This window comes from Lepisma saccharinum, chromosome 20 (genome assembly GCF_977018435.1).
Source record: "Lepisma saccharinum chromosome 20, izLepSacc3.1, whole genome shotgun sequence".
NCBI lineage: Eukaryota > Metazoa > Arthropoda > Insecta > Zygentoma > Lepismatidae > Lepisma > Lepisma saccharinum.
This window is the reverse complement of record NC_139248.1, coordinates 69,011,245-69,035,953: the sequence shown is the minus strand read 5'-3', so window position 1 is coordinate 69,035,953 and position 24,709 is coordinate 69,011,245. Positions and strand designations below refer to the sequence as shown.

The following is a 24,709-nucleotide window of genomic DNA, read 5'->3' as shown; positions in this document are numbered from 1 at the left end:
TTTGAGCAGTGTGTCATAAATCGAAAACTGTATGTTGTTTACCTGAAATACTCACGAGACCTGAATATATGAACCAAAGGGGTTCGATTTCATAATCAAATTTGTATTTCTTTTTGTTTTTAAATGAAACACCACCTCTTTTGCATTTGGAATCAGTTTCGAAGGGGGGCGTACTGTTCGCATTAATACAAGGTTAGTCAAGCAGACAAACTGTTAAGCATAAGGTTCAGGGTAAATTTCTTATATCCGCAAGACGGCTGAAATTTGCTAGTTCATTTAATTTGAATATTCGTACTTACGTATTCTGCATTGAGAAACATCGTTGAAGCGGCATTTCAATTATTTCAGGGAAATAAGATCTATTTGCGACATATCGAGTAAGTTTTCTTCGTTTCTTTTTACCTTCGGTACCTCGCAAAATGGCGGTCACAGTTTCACTACTGTACTCGGCATGCAGTGTTTCCACCCCACTGCACCCAAAAATATCTACGTAGCCCCACAAACCATTGACGCATAGCCCCACGAACCATTCATATATAGCCCCACGAAGCATTTCCGGTCAGGTTAGGTTAGGTCACGTTTAGGTTAGAATAGTTAAAAATTGGTTTAGAAAAAAAATGCGTAGCCCCACAAACCATTGACACATAGCCCCACGAACCATTGACACACAGCCCCACAAACCATTTGCGGAAACGTACCTTCTTCAGTTACAAAAACACGTGTTTGGAGACACTGACCGGCATTGACCGTGATTACGTCATCACACACAGGCAACATCCGGCTGGAAGGAAATGGATGCAACAGCTTTCGTGCATCGGTCACACATATATATCGAAAAATAGATGATTTTCCTTCAAAATTCAATGAACGATGCGAGAAAACACTTCCCCGAACTTCCACAACTATAAAGAAACTGCATTCGGCAAGTAATTTCTCCTGTAAATTTGAAGAAATCGTCTCGCGGATATAAGAAATTTACCAGGTTCAGTACACTAGCAATGTCAGTGAGCATGCACAATGAATGTTAATGAGTGGTTAATGTCTTACCTCAATTCAACACCGTGAATCCGATATTTCAAAACTGGCGCAAAATGAGGAAATTATCAATCAATAAGTTTACTGCAACAACTTTGCAACGTCAGGTTATTATCATTTATGTAAAACGTTATCTCAATCAATTACAAAGTAATATGCAATATACATGTAAATGTCTATATTGTAAACAATACCTAAAGTAACATATATTGCTTTAATATGTTTGTATTATATTGTAACGCAAATTTTGTCTGACAAAAATAATTTGGGATATAGGGGGGGGGGTCCTCCTCCGTTGTCGAGCGGGTTAAGGCGTTCACTCGTCTTGAGATCGTTCGCTGCGGGACGGCGTAGGTTCGAATCCGGCTCTGGTCGGAATTTATTCGGCCTACGTATAGGGCCGGTGGCAACCCACCATCGTGAGGAAATTTGGAAGCTCCGAGTGAGTGAGCGTAATCCGGTCGAGACGACCTACTATAACGGCTGGGGATACGTCGGGCTGACCCCCCGACTATTCCAATACTGGTTGAAGATCTCCACGCTTAGAGGTGACGAGAGAAAGTGTGGGAGGGAGACCGGCAGTCGGTAGGTATGCCCAGGCCCTTCATGGGCTGTTGCGCAAAGGATTATTATATTATTATTATTATTATTATAGGGGGGTGTTATACCTTTTTGGGGGGACTGCGTCATAGGCCTTGGGGGGGGGGGGGTAAGGGCACCCCTGATTCGGAGTCCACTTTAAAATGTAGATCCAGTCCCGATTAGCCTTTCTGTGCAAAAAGTGGACTTAACAAATCAATCAAAATCGAACCAAAGCGACACCACAAGCTGCATGTGTCGTTTGTCGCTCGGACTGGGCCGTTTCCTCAATACCGTGTAAAATTTAAAGAGTGCACAGAGACTGGTTGTTCCAGTTGGTTTTTAAGTCCACTTTATGCACAGTAAGGCTAATTGGAATTAGGCCTACAGTTTAAAGTGGGACCCGAACCACTATGTGCCTCCACCGGGTATCGAACCCTGGATCCCTTGATTACAAGGCGAGGGGAGGACAAAGAGTGCATAGAGAACATTGGACTTCTCCGCATTGTAGAATTTTGCAATGGTGGCCGCTACGCCACTGGAGGGAAGACAGAGTAAGAGGATATTTTCTTTTAAAACATCATACTGCCTTATTATTATTATTGTGGAAAGTAAAATTTTAAATTTTAAGGCCGAGTCTGCTGCCACGCATTGTTGTGAAAGTAATCGCTACAACCATAGAGGAGTTAAGGAGTAGAGGATTACCCCACATTTAAACCTCGCTGCGCTTTGAAATTGCATTTCCATCGGTGGCCAGTAGATGGCGCGGCCGTCTTCTTTTGCTGCTCGCAGTAAATAGGGGGGAAATTCATTGTCCCACTGGAGTGTCCTTCACCACAGAAAGGACAGGGGTGGGTTGTGAAACAGGTTTTCTTAAAACGAGGGGGGAATATATGTCTTTTTCTGATTTCATGCAGTTCGTGCAGTTCGGTGCTTGGAAGGGAACCAGCGAAAAAGAAAGCCCTTGCCATTGGTAACAGCCTTGATGGGATACAAGAGATCTGACCAATAAGGACGTTTGAAACCCACGTGACTGTCACCGAAAGAGCTCTCCCCCCAATTTGTGCTGGAAACAGCAAAAGAAGACGGCCGCGCCATCTACTGGCCACCGATGGAAATGCAATTTCAAAGCGCAGCGAGGTTTAAATGTGGGGTAATCCTCTACTCCTTAACTCCTCTATGCTACAACTTCACAGTATGTGTTACAGACAGTGATGTGCGTCTACGCGTAAACAACGATAGTCTACATTCTACACGTAGACTACTTTATACACGTAGATGACGTAATCTATGTAAACAACATGGCGAAAGGTGATAACTTAGCAAAGGGCGCCGTGGAATTAAAAGAAAATTATACTGCGTATCAGTTGCAGATGTGTGTGGAGAACTTTACATACTCTTTCTTTGAAATTCGAACATTTTCTCACCTAGGAAGAAACCTAATATAGGAAATATTCTAGTGTTTTATGGGGAAAAGACCACTCTTGCCTCACGACTGCCATCTGTTTTTGTTTTTTTGCATACTATTTATCTTCTTCCATAGTTGATGATAGAAGAGAAGATAAATTTTGTTGTAAATAGGATTCTTTGTATTTCGTTAGGAACCAGTATAGTTGAAAATTTCACTTTCCTTTCATGAAATCCTTGAAAATTAATTTTAATGCACTTTAGATTGTCTACGTAGTCTATGTAAACTACAACCCAATGTAATCTACGCGTAGATTACGTCTAGACAACGCATGTAGACGTAAACTTATAGTCTACGGCACATCACTGGTTACAGACGTAATTGCATACATAGCATGATGAAATCACGATTAAACAAAGACCGAGACTGCTGCCACGGGCATCTTTTTTGAGGTTCCAGCAGAAAAAGAACGTGGCAGCAGACACTACTAAATTTTTTAAACGGTAGTGATTGCTGCCACACCAGTTTTAAGCCATCCGATTGGTTGACGCGAACTCGTTGTTCATTGGTGGACACATTAATGACGTACTGGTTTGCATTAATGACGTACTGGTTTGCATTAATGACGTACTGCCTTGCTGGAAGCGTAAATGAATCTTTGAACTTCACATGTGTTTTGTTTGAGGTAAAAGCCGGTAACAAGCAACAAGAAAGAAGTCTTTTTTTCGGAATTGGAGCTCCACGTTGATTAGAGAAGAGGAATTTACACGAAGAATCAACGATCGTTCAGGAAAAAATAACATAAAATACTTGCTGGACCTAAAATATAAGTGAGTACTACTATTCTTTTTTGCATTATATCAAAGTTTTATTTACTTTGCAGGTCCTCGAATATAAGTGAGTAATACTATTATTATTTTTGTATAATATCAACGTTTTATTTTCTAGTGTACATTGCAGTGCGGATATACTATTCCATCTATCCTAATCTGTTTGACTTATTCACTCACGCGTTTTCGAAGGCTAATTATATTTTGGTAACACTTTACTATACCTGAGACGGATTCCTTCAAATTTACAGGAGAAAGTACTTACGGAATTCATTTTCTGTAGCGTTGTTGATGTTCGGGAATGTAGTTTTGATCCATTTTAATGCGAATGCATGTGGTTTTCTACGAAAATCTATTTCCGACGCGCTATTGCTGCTGCCGTGATTTGCTTTCTGCACGAGAGCACAATACGCGATATTGCTGCTGCTACAAGCCGATGTTGTCCGTATATGCTAAATTGAACGAAAGGAGTGCTAATGGAACCTAACCTAACAGGCCTAACCTAACCTAGTAGGCATACCTCGTCCCCGTAAGTAAGTAAAAAAGTTAATTTAAAATTCCTAAAGTGCTTTCAATTTTTTAAAAAAAAATTAAACTATGCTTGCCTTACCTAACCTAACATAACGTCAAAGGTTTGTTCCTGAGGTTTTTTTAAAATAATTTTGTAATTTTTTTTTTATTTGAGCATACTTTGAAATCCGGCCCGAAAGTAGGTATTTTTCGGTAATGGAGCTTGCAACACTGCATGCACACTCCAAATCGACAAAACACTGGCACAACGAACAATCAAGGGTAAGCTATCGCTATGTTGTGTGTGGAAATAAACAAGAACAGTAAGTACTCGTAAATGTAAGAAATATACATTATTTTCGTTACAAATTACATTATTTCACCTAAATAAGTGTTCCGGAATGCAGAATAGTACGTTAGCAATGTAAAAAAGTGCAAAAGAAATCATTCCCAGGTGTCTCAGGTATAGTAAAGTAGTACCGTACTTACTGTTGTTCCATATTTCCCACAAACCATCCACGGGTAGCCCCAAAAACCATTGACGTTAGCCCAAAAATTCACGAAAGCCCCACGAACCATCACGGGGACGAGGTATGCCTACTAGGTTAGGTTAGGTTCCATTAGCACTCCTTTCGTTCAATTTAGCATATACGGACAACATCATGGCGGCAGCAGCAATAGCGCATCGGAAATAGATTTTCGTAGAAAACCACATGCATTCGCATTAAAATGGATCAAAACTACCGTATTCTCGCGTCTATAAGCCGCACTTTTTTCCCCGAAAAGTGGACCAAAAAATGGGGTGCGGCTTATACACGCGAATGATAAGAAAAGCATGTGCGGCTTATACACGCGAATGAAAGAAAGTGCAGCTACTGCTAGGATACTAAAATACATACGTTGATTTGTTATCTTTATCACATAATGGATTCATTAACAGCAAATCCAACAACAATGCATCTGTAGCAGGCTTTGCAACAATATGATATCTTATCTTTAAATATTTTTTTGCAACAATATGATAATATCTTATCTTTGAACACGAATCATCCTTACTGTCGTATTGATCTGGAAACCATTCAGTAAAGTGAAGTTGTTAAAGAAGGTTGTGAGCCTGAGGTCAAGGTTGGTACTATTAAAGGGAGGATGTCTGGCAGAAGAATCAGCTACGATGCTCATTTTAAACTTCAAGCGATACGATATGCTGAAGGAAACGGCAACAGATCTGCAGCGCGATATTACGATGTGGACGAGTCTAACATTCGTCGATGGAGAAATCAGAAGGAACAACTTGCTGCAACAAGTGGCAAGAGAAAGACATTTCGTGGAAAAGGAGCCAAATTTCCACAGGTAGAAGAAGAAGTTTTGGCTTTTGTAAATGAGAGGAGAAGTGCTGGCTATGCTGTAACCGTAGACATGATACCTTTTCAAGCTCGTGAAGTAGCTTCAAAGTTAGACATCAGTCGTCAAGCTTTCCGAGCTAGTGCGGGATGGTGTTCACGTTTTATGCGTAGGAAAAGTTTATCGCTTCGCCGTAGGACAACAATTGCGCAACATTTCCCTGCAGACTTTGATCAGAAAATTGTTAAATTTCACAAATACGTGATTCGAATGCGAAAGTCCAATGATTATAGCTTGTCTCAGATCGGCAACGCGGACGAAACACCTATTTACTGGGACATGCCTATGCCCAGCACAGTTGCACCGAGAGGCTCGCACACCGTATCGATCAAGACCACGGGTGGAGAGAAACAACGATGCACCGTAATGTTGGGTGTTCTTGCAGATGGAAGGAAACTGCCACCGTATGTTGTGCTGAAGCGTAAGAATGTGCCAAAGGAGACATTTCCGCCGGGTATTATCATACGTGCCCAGCAGAAAGGATGGATGGAAGAAGAACTGGTATTGGACTGGATAGACAAAGTGTGGAATAGAAGGTCTGGTGCATTGCTGAAGCAAAAGAGTTTGCTGGTGTGGGACAGCTTTCGTGGTCACCTAACAGACAGAATACAGACAAAATTGCAACAGTTGAAAACGGGTGTAGCTGTTATTCCTGGGGGTCTAACGTCTGTACTGCAGCCCCTAGACGTTTGTGTAATTCGCTCGTTTAAAGCTGCGTTCCGGCGTCTGTATAATGACTGGATTAGTGCAGGAAACCACGAGCTTACAGCAACAGGAAAGATCAAACGTCCGACTGTCAAGCAAGTGTGTGAATGGATTCTGGCAGCATGGGAAAGTGTAAAGTCTGAGACAGTTGTGAAGGGTTTTCTGAAGTGCGGCATATCCAATGCCCTAGATGGTACCCAGGATGAAATGTTGTGGGATGATGATGTTAGTGATGAAGATGACAATACCTCTTGTGCAGAAAATATTTCAACGAGTAGCAGCAACGACAGTGAATAAGGGCTTTGAGGACTCAAACTGAATGATACGGTATTAATATGTAGATCATTGCGCTAAATAAAATAAAGGTTAAAATACTTTTAAAATACTTACTTGAAATTGGCTACCTACGTAAAAAAAAAAGAAAAAAGTCACTCGTGCGGCTTATACACGAGGTGCGACTTATACACGAGAAATTTTATTTTCCTGAAATCTAAGGCCAAAAAAGGGGGTGCGGCTTATACACGCGTGCGGCTAATAGACGCGAGAATACGGTACATTCCCGAACATCAACAACACTACAGAAAATGATTTGCGTAAGTACTTTCTCCTGTAAATTTGAAGAAATCCGTCTCCGGTATAGTAAACTGTTACCGGAAGTATTTACCGAAATAATTTTAATGCTAATAGCCATAAACCTAACCTGCCTAACCTAGCAATGAAAGCATTAAGAACATCATACCCTTTCATACTTATGTCATGTGACATAGTAGCAGCACCAGTCCACATGCGAACACCTTGCGGTAGTTTTCCAACTCCATGGCATGCAGAAAAAAGTACTTGTCTCCTGCACGAAAAGTAAATACACACTGCCGTAAACTTCACACACATCAACAACTAAAGAATACACACATATGTGCATTAGGCTAGGCCAGGTTGCAGATCATACACATGCAGCTTAAAGTCTGGTGAAAATAGGTCAAAAGCTAGCTTTTACCACCTGGTGAAAATACCAAAAACACCTGAAAAATATATTTATTTTGCTGTAATTGATATGCACCTTTCAAATCTTGGTATAATAATGAAGAGTAATGGCACAGAGAAATTAAATTTATAAATTTAATTTCTCTGTGGTAATAGTTCGATTATGTCTAGGATTGTTGACAAATAGAACAATTTAAACTAGTTGTCAACCACTGGATCTAAAGGGCCGGCTCCCATGGCTGAGTGATTAGCACATCGCACTACGATGCCAGGGGTCCGGGGTTCGAATCCTGGCCTGGGCATGGATGTTTATCAGTGTCCATTCATCAAATCATCAGTCATCCCCATCTTCACAAGTGACACAAGAAGTGAAGTAAAATATAGGAAATCAACTGGACCTAATGAACCTCTCAAGACCCTGAAACACTATCAGATTTTATTTTTAGGCATGATTTTTACCATGAGATATAATAGTTTTATGTTATTAGATATTTTATGTTAGCAAATTAATTTGATTTCATGGGGTTTGTAATTTTTAACTTGTTTATTTCATATTGTGGGTTCAGCTTGATGACAGTTACAATTCCATGCATATTTGGACTTCGTATGTGTTGATGTTTCATGAAAATATAGTGGTGAAACTATTCTTTGTGTTTGCCTACCTTAAGCCTTACTTATTGAAAATACAGTGGAACACACCTTAAATTGAATCAGAAGGGACCAGTATACTTATATATAAAAACTGAGATTACATTAAATAAGGGTCTCACTTATACGTACGTACCTTCTACTTCCATTTTCCGGTGTTCCTTTTACGATTACTATTATATTATTGCACATAAAAAATGTTTTTCCTGCTACTGAAATCAACGCATTTCTCCATTTGTTCACGTCTATATTGTTTACACGCTCAAGTGTTGTGCGATAAGTGAGACCCTTCGTTTCACGGCATTCGAGTTGATTTGTCGCTCCGGATTCCACCCACAGACGCACAGTTTCTTTCATTATTTCAGACGAGGAATGCTTGCAAGGTTAGGTTAGGCCTGTTAGGTTGGGTTCCAATAGCATAAATACAATGAAAAATGTTTTTCCTGCTACTAAAAGCAATGCATATCTCCATTCGTTCGTGTCCATATTGCTTACGCACAGTTTCTTTCATTATTTCTTCGAGGAATGCGTACAAGGTTAGGTTAGGCCTGTTAGGTTAGGTTTCATTAGCATAAATACAATGACTAATTATTATTTAGGCTAAGAGAACTAAACCTAGCTACCTAACAACATAGGCATTTTTTGCTTTCACTAGATTTGTGCAGGAATATGCATTTTCCTTCGTTGCTACGATTTCAATACCACCCAACCTGGACACGTTTTTCTGTTGTTTTTTTTTAAAGAAAAAAAATTTTCCGCACCTTAAAACTTCCTTTTCCCGATTACTAACTACAAAACGTTACCAAAAAATTATGAACCGTGTTCCTCCTAAGCAGCCCATATTCTGCAGTCTTACCTTAAGTAAGTGCTATATTCCCATACAGTATTTATTCGCAAATGCTAACATTGCACTGAATAGCACACAACAATTTTTTTTTACCAGTAGCGGAACAGGATTTTCTGCACACATTTTAGATTCCTGGCTGCTTGACTTTCCGCAAATGCTTTTAGCCTGAGAAACCACACTAAGCATATCCAAATCATTCTGCTGTAAGGCAAATTAATGCTGTTCAATAATGGTCTATTTTTGCAATACATGTCCAACCATCCATTACATGCTTTGAATTCATTCTTACACATTTTTTGAGTGTCATTTTTAGCATATTACTGTAACATGGGACCCAGTATGTGGTGATTTTTTTTCCTCTGGCAGAGACAAACCACTCTCACACTATTTCATTATGTTTGTCTTTTTTTCTTAGGTTTTATTTTTAATTTTCCGTTAGCACAGTTTTCCCACATCTTCATAATGAAAGTTTTTTTTCTGTACAGTATTGTACACTTGAGTTTTTATCTGCCTAACAGACAATTTGCTTCGCTCAATTCTGTAGCTATGATAACAACTGCAAGACTAAACTAGCTATACAGAAAGTGTAGGCCTCGACTCGCCCATGAGTAAAATTTCTGGGAGGAGGAAATAAGTGAATTTAAACACAGCTGGGTGCTCAATATAGAAATGTTCAGCATTATTTTCTGTGAATTGTGTGTGCAACTTCAATAATTTCTACTAAACTTTTAATTAATCATTAATATAATTCAAAACTGTCTCATGGAGGATTTGTCAGTCTCACTGAAGGGGAGTTTGTCTTGGTTGTTATTGTTGAGAGAAAAATTAGTTAAAGCTTTGATTGCTTGTTTCTATGTTCCTTCAAATTTTATTTTGTCCCATATCTAGTCTACTTGTAAGAAGCAATGGTATAACAATTAACTGATTCAGGTAAATGCTTTGAAATAGTGATCTGTTGCCTTATATGACAGTTTGATTGATTGATTTGGTGTTTTAAGTCCACTTTAAGTACAGTAAGGCTAATCGGGACTTGACCTACAGTTTAAAGTGGGATCCGAACCACTATGTGCCTCCACCGGGTATTGAACCCTTTGATTATAAAGCGACACCGCTACCACTGTGCCATCGGGAAGGCCCTATATTCAGTTCAGAAAATAAATTTTGTATAAACTAATGTACTTATCTTTTTCAATTATGTAGAATTTGCTTTGAGTATTTTTTCTTTTAGACACTATATGAACCATTGTCAGTTTGTGAATGTACAATGGCTGTAAGTACAAGGTTCTACTTTATAGAAATTAGGTTTTTTTATTGTGGAATGAGATGTATGTAGTTGCTATTGCAAATTATGCCATGTGAAGAAATTTTTCTAAATCCCAATAAAGCAATAAATTACTTAATATTTTCCAGAATTTTACAATTTTCTGCATTATGAGTTTTTCTTCATAAAATGCTGTTAGTGTGTAATCCAGCATATAATTTGTATGTAGGAATAATTTTTGCCATGATTGTTAAATTTTCATCTTTCGTTTATTACACACAAAGCTTGCCAAGATGGATGAAAATTGTCATACAAATCTGTTTGTCTTACCACTCAAATAAATCTATGTCAACAATGCTTATGCAAATTTCATAATTTACAGGTGTTCTCCCACATGTAGTAGACAACTTTAAGTTGGAATATGGTATTTCCATCTTCACAGAACATTACCGTGTGTCAAGAATAAACTCATATGGTAAGTCTCAACATTCATAGTTTGAATTTTATATATTTTATTGAATTTTCTGCTCTTCGTATTCAGATCACTTTGCACAACTTCCATACTAGTTGCATGTGTGACCAAAAGTCTACAGTATTCCATATTTTACTCCATATATACCTTTTGGGTCCATCCGGAAATCCTGCACCCTCAATTTCGGTAGTGAAATATTTTTAGCAAGATTGTGTGTTGCATATTGTTGAAAAGAAAATTCTGTAGTGTGGAAACAAATATTTACAAGTATAAAGCCGTTTAAAGTGGAGATACAGCCGTTTAAAGTTGCAAGCTGGAAGTCTACTTGCGGCCATGTCAGTTTCGTAGCAGCCACCCGCACCCGTACCAATAGATATATAACAGTCGCTTTTTCAGGCCTAAACCATAAAAATTGGCCACAGATTCCAGGCTCCGTCCCTGGGCTAATCAACCTACCACCCCCTACTACTTCCGCAGCCCCACCTTTTTCTATAGCATCCCTTTAAAGGCATGTTAGAACCTGCCCAACACTATTTTTCGACAATTCACTCAAGGTACCAAAAAATTAAATATCGCAAATTATACCATTCCACAAGTCAGTCATAGGAAGAAAAAGAAATGTGACTGAATCCATGATGGAAGCCCTGAAAAACCATAATGACGTTATGTATGTAAGGAATTTTAATATTTAAAAAATGCAAGTTTCGTAGCATGTAGATCTCGAAAAATTTCCTTCCGCGCTAGTTAAAAACACCCTTTCTTAAGAAACTACATTTTGGACAAAAAGATTTGAAATGTGGTAGAATTTGAGGGTGGAGGATTTCCGGATGGAGCCTACCTTTTTACCAGTGTCACCAATCTAAACAACTATAGCTAAGTAATAAGTAGGGCTGAGCCAATCCCAATGCTAATGTATCGGTATCATAAAGTATTTTATTCACTAATACTGGCCGATACTTTTCCAACATTTGGTCTTGCATGGTTTTCTGCAAGAATGCCATGTAACACTTATGGCATTATCTAATTATCTTGAAAATTATTTAAATTATGAACTTTATACTTCACCAATAATCTGTGTGAAAACTGTGATTACTTGAAAGCCTGATGTGGGGCGGAGTAATTCTTCAATAATTTTAGACAAAACTCTGATAAACTGGTGCTTGTAATTGGAGTGGAGAACTAACCCACTAATATTGATCAACATTTTGAACAGCCTTTAATTGCTACAATTTTAAAGCATTGGTATCTTGGGAATCAGTAAGAGCTTTGGCATCGATGTGGATGTCTAGGAATTGTAGCTTTCCTGGCGACGTGATTCAAACAAGTGTTCTTGGATTACCCTACACTGGCCTCCATTTCTATATTCCCTAATGATGAGAGCAATGTATACGCTTGAAACGTTGGAAGCCAACATCAGCTTAACCTAGCTGGTAACCCGAGAACTTTTGTTTGGATGCGGATATCTGTTCAAAGTGGTATTGGCTCAGCTCTATTAGTCATACTCATGTGAAAAATTACTTAAGATAGCTTTTGACAGATTGTGTAGTATGCATACATTCCATAGATTACATAGCAATCATGAGACGTGAGAAGTTTGTGTCGCATTGGTATTCAATGTCAAATTAGTAAATTGTAGATACATGACTACTGATAAGTGGAAGAGATGGAGGTGTTGATCTCACTCCAAATAGATCTTTTCAGAGGAGATCAATTAAACAAAACCTAAAAATTCATTTTTGGAGTTAAATGTTCCTCTGGCTATCATTAAACGATTTGTGGTCACTTCTAACAAAACAAAGTTCATGTGCAAATGTTGCTACAACTAGAATAAATGCATTGCACGACAAAGACAGCAATACTGAGAAACTCGTATGAATCATTTTCATTGTAAATAATTTGCTGTTCATTGAAATCCTTGAGCCCTGATGTACCTAATTTGTTCTCATATTTTCTAGTGCAAAGCAGATGAATATAGCTTCCCTAGGTGCCCTCATTACCTGTTTGAACTATTCCAATGATTCATTCGACACAAATGATACTGAATTCTATTACTCCCCAGTTAACCCTCACACAATAAATTTTATGACTAAGTTAGTGTTTCAAAGCCTTAGCTGCCTCCGCATATCTCAAGAATTGGATTTCATCTCTTCATATATGTATCCCATATATAGGATTAACAAAGGTGAAGATCTGTTATTAGCAGTGTTGTTTGGTCAATTATTCCTGTGGCTATATGCAGCATTTGGTTTTTCTTGTGTTTCTTTAGCCTGTCTTCCTTTTCTGTGTAACATTTCTTGCTTCCTTCTGTTATTTCTGGAAGTCTTTACGTTTAATGAAATTGATGTCTTCCTTCCATATTTGCTGCAAGCTGTATTTCTACATGGCTCTAAATTCTGTGTTAAAGCTACCTGCAAGGATATTAAAAATAATGAAAGAACTCTCTGACATGTTTCTTTGTAGCAGGCAGTTTAAAGTAAAGATCTACAAGCCGAATTTGGGTCTTTTGAAGAATTTGTAAAAGATCTCAAAGCATGGTGTGATGGCAATTTCCAACCAATGTCATCCACCTTTGATGTGTGAAAAATATGTCAAAAGTGCTCTGATATTTCATTTGTTGATGGCACTTATCAAGTAATATACAGTTTTATGTGAGGATGGGCAAAGTAATGGCAGGCCATTTAGATTCTTTTTTTGTATACAATTAAATGAGACTCAGTTTGTGTTGAGGGCTTTCTCAACATTTGTAGAAGCTAATCCCTTTCTGTTGTTGTAGACAAAGATTTAAATGGAATTTATAATCAATCCATATCCGTTAAGCTTACATTTAATCAATGTATATTGTTATATTACATTTTTGCATTGTAATAATCACCCAGACAAGGAAACATGCCTGCTCTACTAGATATGTTTTTATTATTGTGCATAAGTATTACCAAAAGTATTACTGCTGGACCCTGTGGCCGAGTGGTTAGCTGCGATGCCAAGGGTCCCGGGTTCGAATCCCGCTCGGGCTTGGTTGTTTGTGAATATCCATTTCATCACTCATCCACCTCTTCGCAAATTAGCCAAGAGGCACAAAACACGAAGTAAAATAAACTAAATCAATCAATCAACCAAAAGTATTACTTTCATTTTAGTGTATTTCTTGCCATGATGATGATATTGCATTTTTATGTTCAGGTTTTAGTGGGACTTGCAGCATGCCAGTGAAGCAGCATGTACAATTGGCAACACTGCCTCAAGACACTCATTCGGCTGCAGTCAAACATTCAACTAAGACGTGCATGTGTGTTGCGCGAACACAATTTAGTTGTATTTGTTATTGTGTGTATACAATCATGTGTATTCGTCAAATATAAGGATTCACAAGAAATAACGTCTACTGCATTCGTACAGTATCAGTATGATGAAGCAGTTACGGCAATCGCAAACATATGCTGTTCTTGATTTCACCATACCTCCTGTATTGTTTCTTTCCCTCTGCTGTATATTTCACTCTAAAGACAAGTAACTCAAGCTCTGAATCTAAGGTCAACAAAATTATTTGTACATACTGATTCATTGAATAGATAATAGACTGTATAGAACCTTCAAGTGTTTGTACAGTCATGGACACTTCTGGGTTGTAACGATTCCATTGAAAGTTAATGGAATTGTTATAACCCAGAAGTGTCAGTGACTGTACATGCCATAAGGTGACGTGTTCTAAGAAAAATTACATGTAATGTATTTATGTGGTTTGGATTTTAAAGTTTTTTAACTTTTTATTTCAGTATTGGATTCATGAAGAATTGCACTCGCACCAAACCATACTCCTGGTACAACTCGGCAAAGATATCTTTGGAAGAGGAATACATTTTTATCATGTTTTAAAATTGCTTGTAGTATTTTTTTAAAAAAATGTAATAAATGTTAATATTTCTTGATTTGAAGGATTTATTTGATTGTTCTTTAGAGCAGAATGACATGTATAAGTGCAGACCTGGAATCCCTAAGGAAATGTACACATGAGGTACTCAGGTATCTTCTCCTAAGAGACACCTTTGTGTTCCACAAACTTGGTGGTAGTGTTAATCTTATTAATATTGTTTATTTATAAACCTTATTCAATTGATATTCGTATTCACATACTTTGAGAGATGAAACCTATAGCACCTACTGTATGTTTGAAACAAACTTGTTTTTAAGAAGAAAATACTGTCATACAGCATGAAAGTAAGTTGTTGAAATAATTCCATTCAATATTGTATCGTCTCATTTGCTTGCCATTACAGTTTCTCACAAATGAATGAGTAAATAAATATTTAATCTAAAAGTGGTTATCAGAGCTCGGGGAATCATTTTGTGGTTAAGATATAAGTGGTGTTGTAATCTACAGTGTGTTGCAATATACATGTTTCTGGACTAATCAGATTTCTGAATACAAGGGCTATGTATTGGGCAAAGAATTGAAGCTGATTTTTCATGTGAATGACATGGAATTTTAAATTAGTTGTCAACTACTGGATCTAATGAACCACTTAGATCCCTTTGTAATTGATGCCAGAGTGAGGAACGCGAGAGAAAGACTGACATCATCAATTCTTTCTCATTCAATGTGAAACAAATCGTAGGGCATTGGTATTACCAATAGTCCAAAATATGGTTGCAATGCCCATAAATTATGAATTTCTCTTATTAGGAATAGAAAAATGTTAGATGTATTGCTTGGAAAGACTGTTCTTTGGAGATACCTCAGAACTTCTCTAATACCTTTTATGAATTTGAAAACTACTTCATTTTTACACAACTAGAATTTTTAGCATTTTCAATGCTGTCATTGTAATACACGACTTTGAATTTTGGTAATGAACATTGGATTTCTTATCATTCAAATGTTTCTTCTTAAGTTATTCATCACTGTGGCTCTTCAAACATTTTGTATGTACGGTGGAATCTAGATTTTACATTTTTCAGGGGACAGAAGTGAAAGGAGACAAAATGTGGAAAAATGTAAAATTGAAATTCCACAATTTTTTTTCACAAATGAAATTCAAAAAGTGCAGGACATAGTAAGATGCTATGAAAATCTTTATCAAGTGTCTATTCTGCAACAAATGTGTTGCCTCAGTATTTCCCATGCATTTATTCTCAAATCGAGCCATAGTGGTCCAGTTAGGGTGTCTGGCTGCCAAACAGGAGTCCAAGGAACAGTGATCTAAAGTCTGTATTTTTCCAGCCTTGTTGCTGCATGAAGTAGCTCTGTGGTTCATCCAAATCCAAATAAATGTGTATTTTGGGGTCTAAATGTGACCAGCATATAACTCTTCTGCATCCAACTGTGTGTGTTCATGACACACAAGGTGCAAGGGTAACTCTGCTTATTGTTATATTTGTGCAGTAACTTGATTGAATATTAGTGACTGAGCGGCGAAAGTGTGCAACAAGTGTCTCGTGAAAGCATGGTTGTTATGGAGTTTGTAAGCTGCATGCTGCATATGTACCAGCTGAAACAAATTATGATATAATTAAAATTGAGCTACAATTGCAATGCTTGTTTTGCAAATTGTTCACATTAATTCACACACTATCACAATTTATCCTTGATATACTATATGATTGGATAATAGTAATTTTTTGTCACCATTTCTAAAATGTATGTTAAAATAAAGCTGCTCAGTAAGGTGTGCAATAATTCCATTCATTTGACAAGCAGTGATTTCTTATGGAACATATACCCTTTTCCATAAAAGTTCCAGGACTGATTTTATAAAGTAATTATACATATAATGAACTCTCCAATTAATGATCCTTTGGTCCTGTCAAAGTAATCCCTTCTGATATCTATACTCGACTATGAGCATTTCTGGAGGTTTCAGAAGCAATACGTGCTTCTCAGCATGTATGATGACACAGCCATCTTTTGGATTGATGGAATATCTTGATGAATACTGATCAGCTTTTATTTTTAAAAAGTTATACTTGTGAGCAGAGAAACTCTCTTAACTTGATCAAATCAAAATGTAATATCATGAATTTTACAGAGACATTGTGTTGATATTTTTATACAAGCAACACCAATTCTTATATACAAATATGGAATTTGAAGTCATTAAAGCCAAACTCATCAAAGGCATTGTAAATGCAGAGCCACTTCCAAGCTCATTTATATTCACAACACCTATAAGGTGACTAAATAACATCCATTGTGCATCTTTCAGTATCATAGTTTGAAAAAAAAAATCACTCCTGTTACTTTTCTGACAAAGGCTAATCTATGTGAAGGTCTCTGCAGGGAAATACTTGGTCACAGGAGCTTGTTTGTGTAACTTGACAAGTGGCACACTTCAGTCATGTATGTAAGTACTTAATTAATATTTTTTTAAATAGTGACAAATGCACATATTTTCAACAAATATCTCAATTACATACTGTTTCATGCACAAGTTTACTGCACATTATTAACAATGAATGACAGCACAGTAGATTATAATTTATGTTAAAGGGAAAAGAATGATGCGCACCTCTTACAAAAGTTCAATTATAAACATCATTAAATTTTCTGTCATATAAGAATAAAATTGCCAAGAAACCTTAGTGGTTCTGTACATTCATCAAGATTAAGTGAGAGGGATAATTTAACGGAGTTTACATTTCATGTGCTACCTAGGTATGTCCACAAGAAGTTCTATGTCTGTGTTTGGCTGCCTTGGTGCCATTATAGATTGGGTTGTTAAAACTGCGGGGGTCACTGTGAGTGGTATTACAATGTTACATGTACAGTCACGGATACTGCTGCCTTGTAATGAATACATAGACTTTCAATGGAATCGTTACAAGCCGGCAGTGTCCGTGACTACATCTTGAATAAAAATTACGTAGATTTTTCAGTGAAAAAGGCAGGACTCAAAGAACCCTGTCTCCGGCATACCATGCAATTGCTCTACCGGCCTGGCATCACCTGATTTTTTGCTGTTTTACCTGTGTGTATTCGTCTTTGCAAGAGCTACTGCAATGGGATCTGTTGCCTTTGAAACACTGTACATAGGCAAAACAGCAACAGCGATAACTCAGGCGATGCCAGGCTGGCTTGGTAGCTCAGTTGTAGAGCAATGGCACAGTATGCCAGAGACCCAGGTTTGAGTCCTGGTCAAGCATGCATCTTTTGCTCAAAAATCTATGTAGTACATCTCCTGTGTGTGCCTAATTTAATGAATAAAAACTGTATAAAATCAGTTTCGCAGTGTCAATTGACAATGATAATGGATTTTAAAAACAGATGTTAACAACTTCAAACAAGATCAATATTGTATTTGTACAACCACCCAATACTAAGAAAAAGTTGTTTCGCAAAATTGATAAGAACATTATTTTTACAAACTTTGGAAATCTGATAATTAAGAATTTTGTTTAAAACCTTTCTGCCTACACCGTACTAAAATTTCATCACGATTGAATGAATTTTTTGCAAAACAAAAAAATGCACTTTATTTAACATGTCCAAAATTTTAGTACCTGTTCACACGGATTAAGAATTGACAGTGATAAGTAAAATATTTCATGACTGAATATGCGCACTACATTAACTTCATGAATGAAATTGGCTAATATGCCGGTTGTTACAGTTTTTTGCTTCAAATCTTGCCCTGAGTATAGACTTTAGTTTCACGACTAGCTAACAGTGTCAAGAAGCAATACAAAATATGCTAGATTTTTTTTTAGGCTGCTCATTCTAATATCTATTAAAATAGTTGTTACTCATATTTGAAAGAAGACACTCTTTAAAAACATTAATTACTCGATAAAATAATGACAGAATCTTTTGTAATGATAGAAATTACATTTCGATGAGGCTTTGTAGAATTTCAGCAATGGGAATGGTAAGACATAGTTATAAACTGCTGACACAACACTTTGTTGCTGGAGTGGTTTCAAGAAAGGTGCTTCTTAACATCTATTCATTATTCCATGAGAATAATGACAGAATTCTTTGTGAAAATGCTTAGAAAGCATAGAAATGACAATTAAATTAGAGGTTTCTTCACATACGGCAAGCATGCAGTGGGAAAGATAAGTGACAAATATGCACCTGCTGCCACAACACTTCGGGTTGAAGGAAGGAGCTTTATAAAATTTACCATTATTACACAAAATAGTTATGGAATTCCTTGAGGAATCCCTTAGGAGATGTAGAAATGAAGTTTAAATAAAATATTTCTGCCCATGTGACATGCATTTAGTAGAAAAACTAAGAAATGGATATGTATTGCTGCCACAACAGTTTGTTGCTGGAGTGGTTTGAAAAAATATGCTCTTTAAAAATTATCTAATTTTCCGGGGCTTGGCCCTAAAGAAAAACGGACGTATTCACGTAATTATCAATCACCATAACGCATAACTATCACACAGTCTTTTAAAAGGTGATTTTTACCCCAAAAAAGTCATCGTCTGTTGCAATGATACGACAGCGCTCCTAGCGGCATTGATGTCAATTATCGTTTTCCGGGGCACATCGCAAAGGAAGGTGTGGCCTACACCCACCTATGCTACAGTGAAGGTCACATGCTAGCAGAGAGGAGGGAAGAGTGCAATGGATTTGAGTGCTGATTCAGGGCTAGCTCTGTTGCGTCGCGTTCGATCTTGCGTGTTGTTCTGTAGTGTTTTGGTGGCTTTCATTCGCTATGTTTGAGTGAGTTTGGCAGGGTTGATGTTCGAACACAAATTGATGAAGGACATAGGCTGTCAATTACAAGACACAATGAATTTGTCCGGAAAAATAGGCATATATTAAATAGAATTATGGATTGCTTAAAATTCTGTGGTCGACATGAACTTGCTCTACGAGGACATAATGAAAGAGAACAATCTTTAAACAGAGGCATCTTCCCAGATTTATTATCCCTTCATAGAAGAGGGAAAACTAAAGAGGGAACTTCGTGTTCTTTATTGTAGTGAAGAGTTGAAAAACATAAACTCTTATCAGTAGATTGCATTCCTTTTTTATTTAAAATTATTTAGAGGGTACCTTTTCAGAAACAGTAAAAATGACAAACATAGTTTTAATAACTCCAGTGGCAACAGCTTAATCTGAACGATGTTTCAGCACATTGAAGCGTATTAAAACCTGCTTAATAAAATGCAATGGGACAAGACAGACAAATGCCTTGGCACTTGCTTACAATAGAGATAGAATACATTTCAAACAAAGAAGGCTTCAACGAAAAAGTAATAACAAAATTTGCTGAGCAGAAGAACAGAAGTCAACGTTCATAGAAAGGTATGTTTCACAACAATACCCCTGTTTCTTTTGTAATCATGTGAATTGTCATTATATTTTAAATTCTTCAAAAAAATATGCCCTGGCCAAATTTGAGGCCATGAGACGCCACTGTAATTTTCCACAACAAGATGGATTAATTACTTGAGAAAATGCTTAAGAGGAATAGAAATTATGTTTAGACGAGATATTTCAGACAATATGGCATATGTTGTGGGAAAGACAAGAAACAAATATATATTGCTGCCACAACACTCCGGTTGAAGGCAGATGTTTTATAAGAATTTATACGATTCTTTCACAAAATAATATCAGAATTCCTTAAAAAATGTAGAAATAAAGTTTAAATAAATTATTTGTCCACACATGGCATACATTTAGTGGGAAAGATATGAAACGGATATGTATTGCTGCCACAGCACTTCGTTGCAGGAGAGGTTTGAATGTATTGCTGCCACAACAGTTTGTTGCTGAAGTGGTCTGAAGGAAGCCGCTCTTTGTAAATATTCGTTAATTCCACAAATTGATGGCATAATTCCTTGAGAAAATACATTTAAAAGCAGAAATTACGTTTAAATAAAATATATTCTTCATGTGGCATGCATTTCGTTTTGACAGATACGAAACGGATATGGTAATGCTGGCACAACACTTCATTGTAGGAGCGGGTTGAAGGGAGACGTTTTGAAAATTAAATTTTATCTGACAAAAAAAAAAAAGAAATGACGGAAATCATTGAAGAGTGTAGATATGAAATTTAAACCAGATATTTCAAAACATATGGCATGTATGTTGTGGAAAATATAAGAAACGAGTATGAATTGCTGCCACAACACTCTTGGTTGAAGGGAGAAGCTCTTTAAAAATTAACCATTATTTCACAAAATAATGGCAGAACTCCTTGAAAATATGTAGAAATAAAGTTTAAAATGAAATATTTCTCGACATGTGGCAAGCATTTAGTGGAAATGATACCAAACGGATATGTATTACTGCCACAACACTTCGTTGCAGGAGAGGTTTGAATGTATTGCTGCCACAACACTTTGTTGCAGGAGAGGTTTGAATGTATTGCTGCCACAACAGTTTGTTGCTGAAGTGGTCTGAAGGAAGCCGCTCTTTGTAAATGTTCGTTAATTCCACAAATTGATGGCATAATTCCTTGAGAAAATACATTTAAAAGCAGAAATTACGTTTAAATAAAATATATTCTTCATGTGGCATGCATTTAGTTTTGAAAGATACGAAACGGATAGGGTATTGCTGCCACAACACTTCATTGTAGGAGCGGGTTGAAGGGAGACGTTTTAAAAATTAAATTTTATCTGACAAAAAAAAAAAAAATGACGGAAATCATTAAAGAGTGTAGATATGAAATTTAAAAAATATATCTCAAAACATATGGCATGTATGTTGTGGAAAATATAAGAAACTAGTATGAATTGCTGCCACAACACTCTGCGTTGAAGGGAGACGCTCTTTAAAAATTAACCATTATTTCACAAAATAATGGCAGAACTCCTTGAAAATATGTAGAAATAAAGTTTAAAATGATATATTTCTCCACATGTGGCAGGCATTTAGTGGGAATGATACGAAACGTGTATGTATTGCTGCCACAACACTTCGTTGCAGGAGAGGTTTGAATGTATTGCTGCCACAACACTTTGTTGCAGGAGAGGTTTGAATGTATTGCTGCCACAACAGTTTGTTGCTGAAGTGGTCTGAAGGAAGCCGCTCTTTGTAAATATTCGTTATTCCACAAATTGATGGCATAATTCCTTGAGAAAATCCATTTAAAAGCAGAAATTATGTTTAAATAAAATATTTTCTTCATGTGGCATGCATTTAGTTTTGAAAGATACGAAACGGATAGGGTATTGCTGCCACAACACTTCATTGTAGGAGCGGTTTGAAGGAAGACGTTTTTAAAATTAAATTTTATCCGACATAGAAAAATAAAAGAAATGACGGAAATCATTGAAGAGTGTAGATATGAAATTTAAACCTGATATTTCAAAACATATGGCATGTATGTTGTGGAAAAGATAAGAAACGAGTATGCATTGCTGCCACAACACTCTGGGTTGATGGGAGACGCTCTTTAAAATTTAACCATTATTTCACAAAATAGTGGCAGAACTCCTTGAAAATATGTAGAAATAAAGTTTAAAATAAAATATTTCTCGACATGTGGCAAGCATTTAGTGGGAATGATACGAAACGTGTATGTATTGCTGCCACAACACTTCGTTGCAGGAGAGGTTTGAATGTATTGCTGCCACAACACTTTGTTGCAGGAGAGGTTTGAATGTATTGCTGCCACAACAGTTTGTTGCAGGAGAGGTTTGAATGTATTGCTGCCACAACAGTTTGTTGCTGAAGTGGTCTGAAGGAAGCCGCTCTTTGTAAATATTCGTTATTCCACAAATTGATGGCATAATTCCTTGAGAAAATCCATTTAAAAGCAGAAATTATGTTTAAATAAAATATTTTCTTCATGTGGCATGCATTTAGTTTTGAAAGATACGAAACGGATAGGGTATTGCTGCCACAACACTTCATTGTAGGAGCGGTTTGAAGGAAGACGTTTTTAAAATTAAATTTTATCCGACATAGAAAAATAAAAGAAATGACGGAAATCATTGAAGAGTGTAGATATGAAATTTAAACCTGATATTTCAAAACATATGGCATGTATGTTGTGGAAAAGATAAGAAACGAGTATGCATTGCTGCCACAACACTCTGGGTTGATGGGAGACGCTCTTTAAAATTTAACCATTATTTCACAAAATAGTGGCAGTACTCCTTGAAAATATGTAGAAATAAAGTTTAAAATAAAATATTTCTCGACATGTGGCAAGCATTTAGTGGGAATGATACGAAACGTGTATGTATTGCTGCCACAACACTTCGTTGCAGGAGAGGTTTGAATGTATTGCTGCCACAACACTTTGTTGCAGGAGAGGTTTGAATGTATTGCTGCCACAACAGTTTGTTGCAGGAGAGGTTTGAATGTATTGCTGCCACAACAGTTTGTTGCTGAAGTGGTCTGAAGGAAGCCGCTCTTTGTAAATATTCGTTATTCCACAAATTGATGGCATAATTCCTTGAGAAAATCCATTTAAAAGCAGAAATTATGTTTAAATAAAATATTTTCTTCATGTGGCATGCATTTAGTTTTGAAAGATACGAAACGGATAGGGTATTGCTGCCACAACACTTCATTGTAGGAGCGGTTTGAAGGAGGACGTTTTTAAAATTAAATTTTATCCGACATAGAAAAATAAAAGAAATGACGGAAATCATTGAAGAGTGTAGATATGAAATTTAAACCTGATATTTCAAAACATATGGCATGTATGTTGTGGAAAAGATAAGAAACGAGTATGAATTGCTGCCACAACACTCTGGGATGATGGGAGACGCTCTTTAAAATTTAACCATTATTTCACAAAATAGTGGCAGAACTCCTTGAAAATATGTAGAAATAAAGTTTAAAATGAAATATTTCTCCACATGTGGCAAGCATTTAGTGGGAATGATACGAAACGTGTATGTATTGCTGCCACAACACTTCGTTGCAGGAGAGGTTTGAATGTATTGCTGCCACAACACTTTGTTGCAGGAGAGGTTTGAATGTATTGCTGCCACAACAGTTTGTTGCAGGAGAGGTTTGAATGTATTGCTGCCACAACAGTTTGTTGCTGAAGTGGTCTGAAGGAAGCCGCTCTTTGTAAATATTCGTTATTCCACAAATTGATGGCATAATTCCTTGAGAAAATACATTTAAAAGCAGAAATTATGTTTAAATAAAATATTTTCTTCATGTGGCATGCATTTAGTTTTGAAAGATACGAAACGGATAGGGTATTGCTGCCACAACACTTCATTGTAGGAGCGGTTTGAAGGGAGACGTTTTTAAAATTAAATTTTATCCGACATAGAAAAATAAAAGAAATGACGGAAATCATTGAAGAGTGTAGATATGAAATTTAAACCTGATATTTCAAAACATATGGCATGTATGTTGTGGAAAAGATAAGAAACGAGTATGCATTGCTGCCACAACACTCTGGGATGATGGGAGACGCTCTTTAAAATTTAACCATTATTTCACAAAATAGTGGCAGAACTCCTTGAAAATATGTAGAAATAAAGTTTAAAATGAAATATTTCTCCACATGTGGCAAGCATTTAGTGGGAATGATACGAAACGGATATGTATTGCTGCCACAACACTTCGTTGCAGGAGAGGTTTGAATGTATTGCTGCCACAACACTTTGTTGCAGGAGAGGTTTGAATGTATTGCTGCCACAACAGTTTGTTGCTCAAGTGTGTTGATTAATCTGTCACCTAAGAATTCTGATACAATTTGAAAATGTACCGAATGTGAGGCAATCTTTAGTTTTAAATTAATTATTTCCAATTTTATTGTGCCTATTTTTGGAGGGCAGTCTTTCGCAATAAATTACTTCTTTCTTCGTTCAAGTTTTTAAGTAATGATGTTGCTACGCCGCCATTTAAAACAAGAGCTCCTGAATCGTGTTGTTTGGCCCTTAAGATTCAAGATCCACATTTAAGTTCAAATCTGACGTCATTGTTATGACGTTGCACTAGCACATGCGCATGCCTACCTTTTACGCTACGTATTAGAAGAAGACAAGGAAAAAGTGTTGTGGTAGTAATTCCAACCTTTTTAAACATTTCGAAAACATGTTGGTAGCTGAAGCAGTGATTTCGTTGATCATGCTTTTGTATCTTTGTATAATA

General features: G+C 36.8%; 1 protein-coding gene and 1 long non-coding RNA gene across 2 annotated transcripts in view; both read left to right on the top strand.

Moving 5' to 3' along the window:
- Window positions 1-24,709, top strand: part of crok (crooked) — a 272,768-nt gene that overhangs the window by 103,236 nt on the left and 144,823 nt on the right. The gene's annotated exons all lie outside the window — the stretch shown is intronic.
- On the top strand, window positions 3,673-14,609 carry LOC146003683 (uncharacterized). Its single transcript, XR_014443850.1, has 3 exons — window positions 3,673-3,852; window positions 10,588-10,680; window positions 14,451-14,609. It is a non-coding gene; the product is annotated as an uncharacterized LOC146003683 (long non-coding RNA).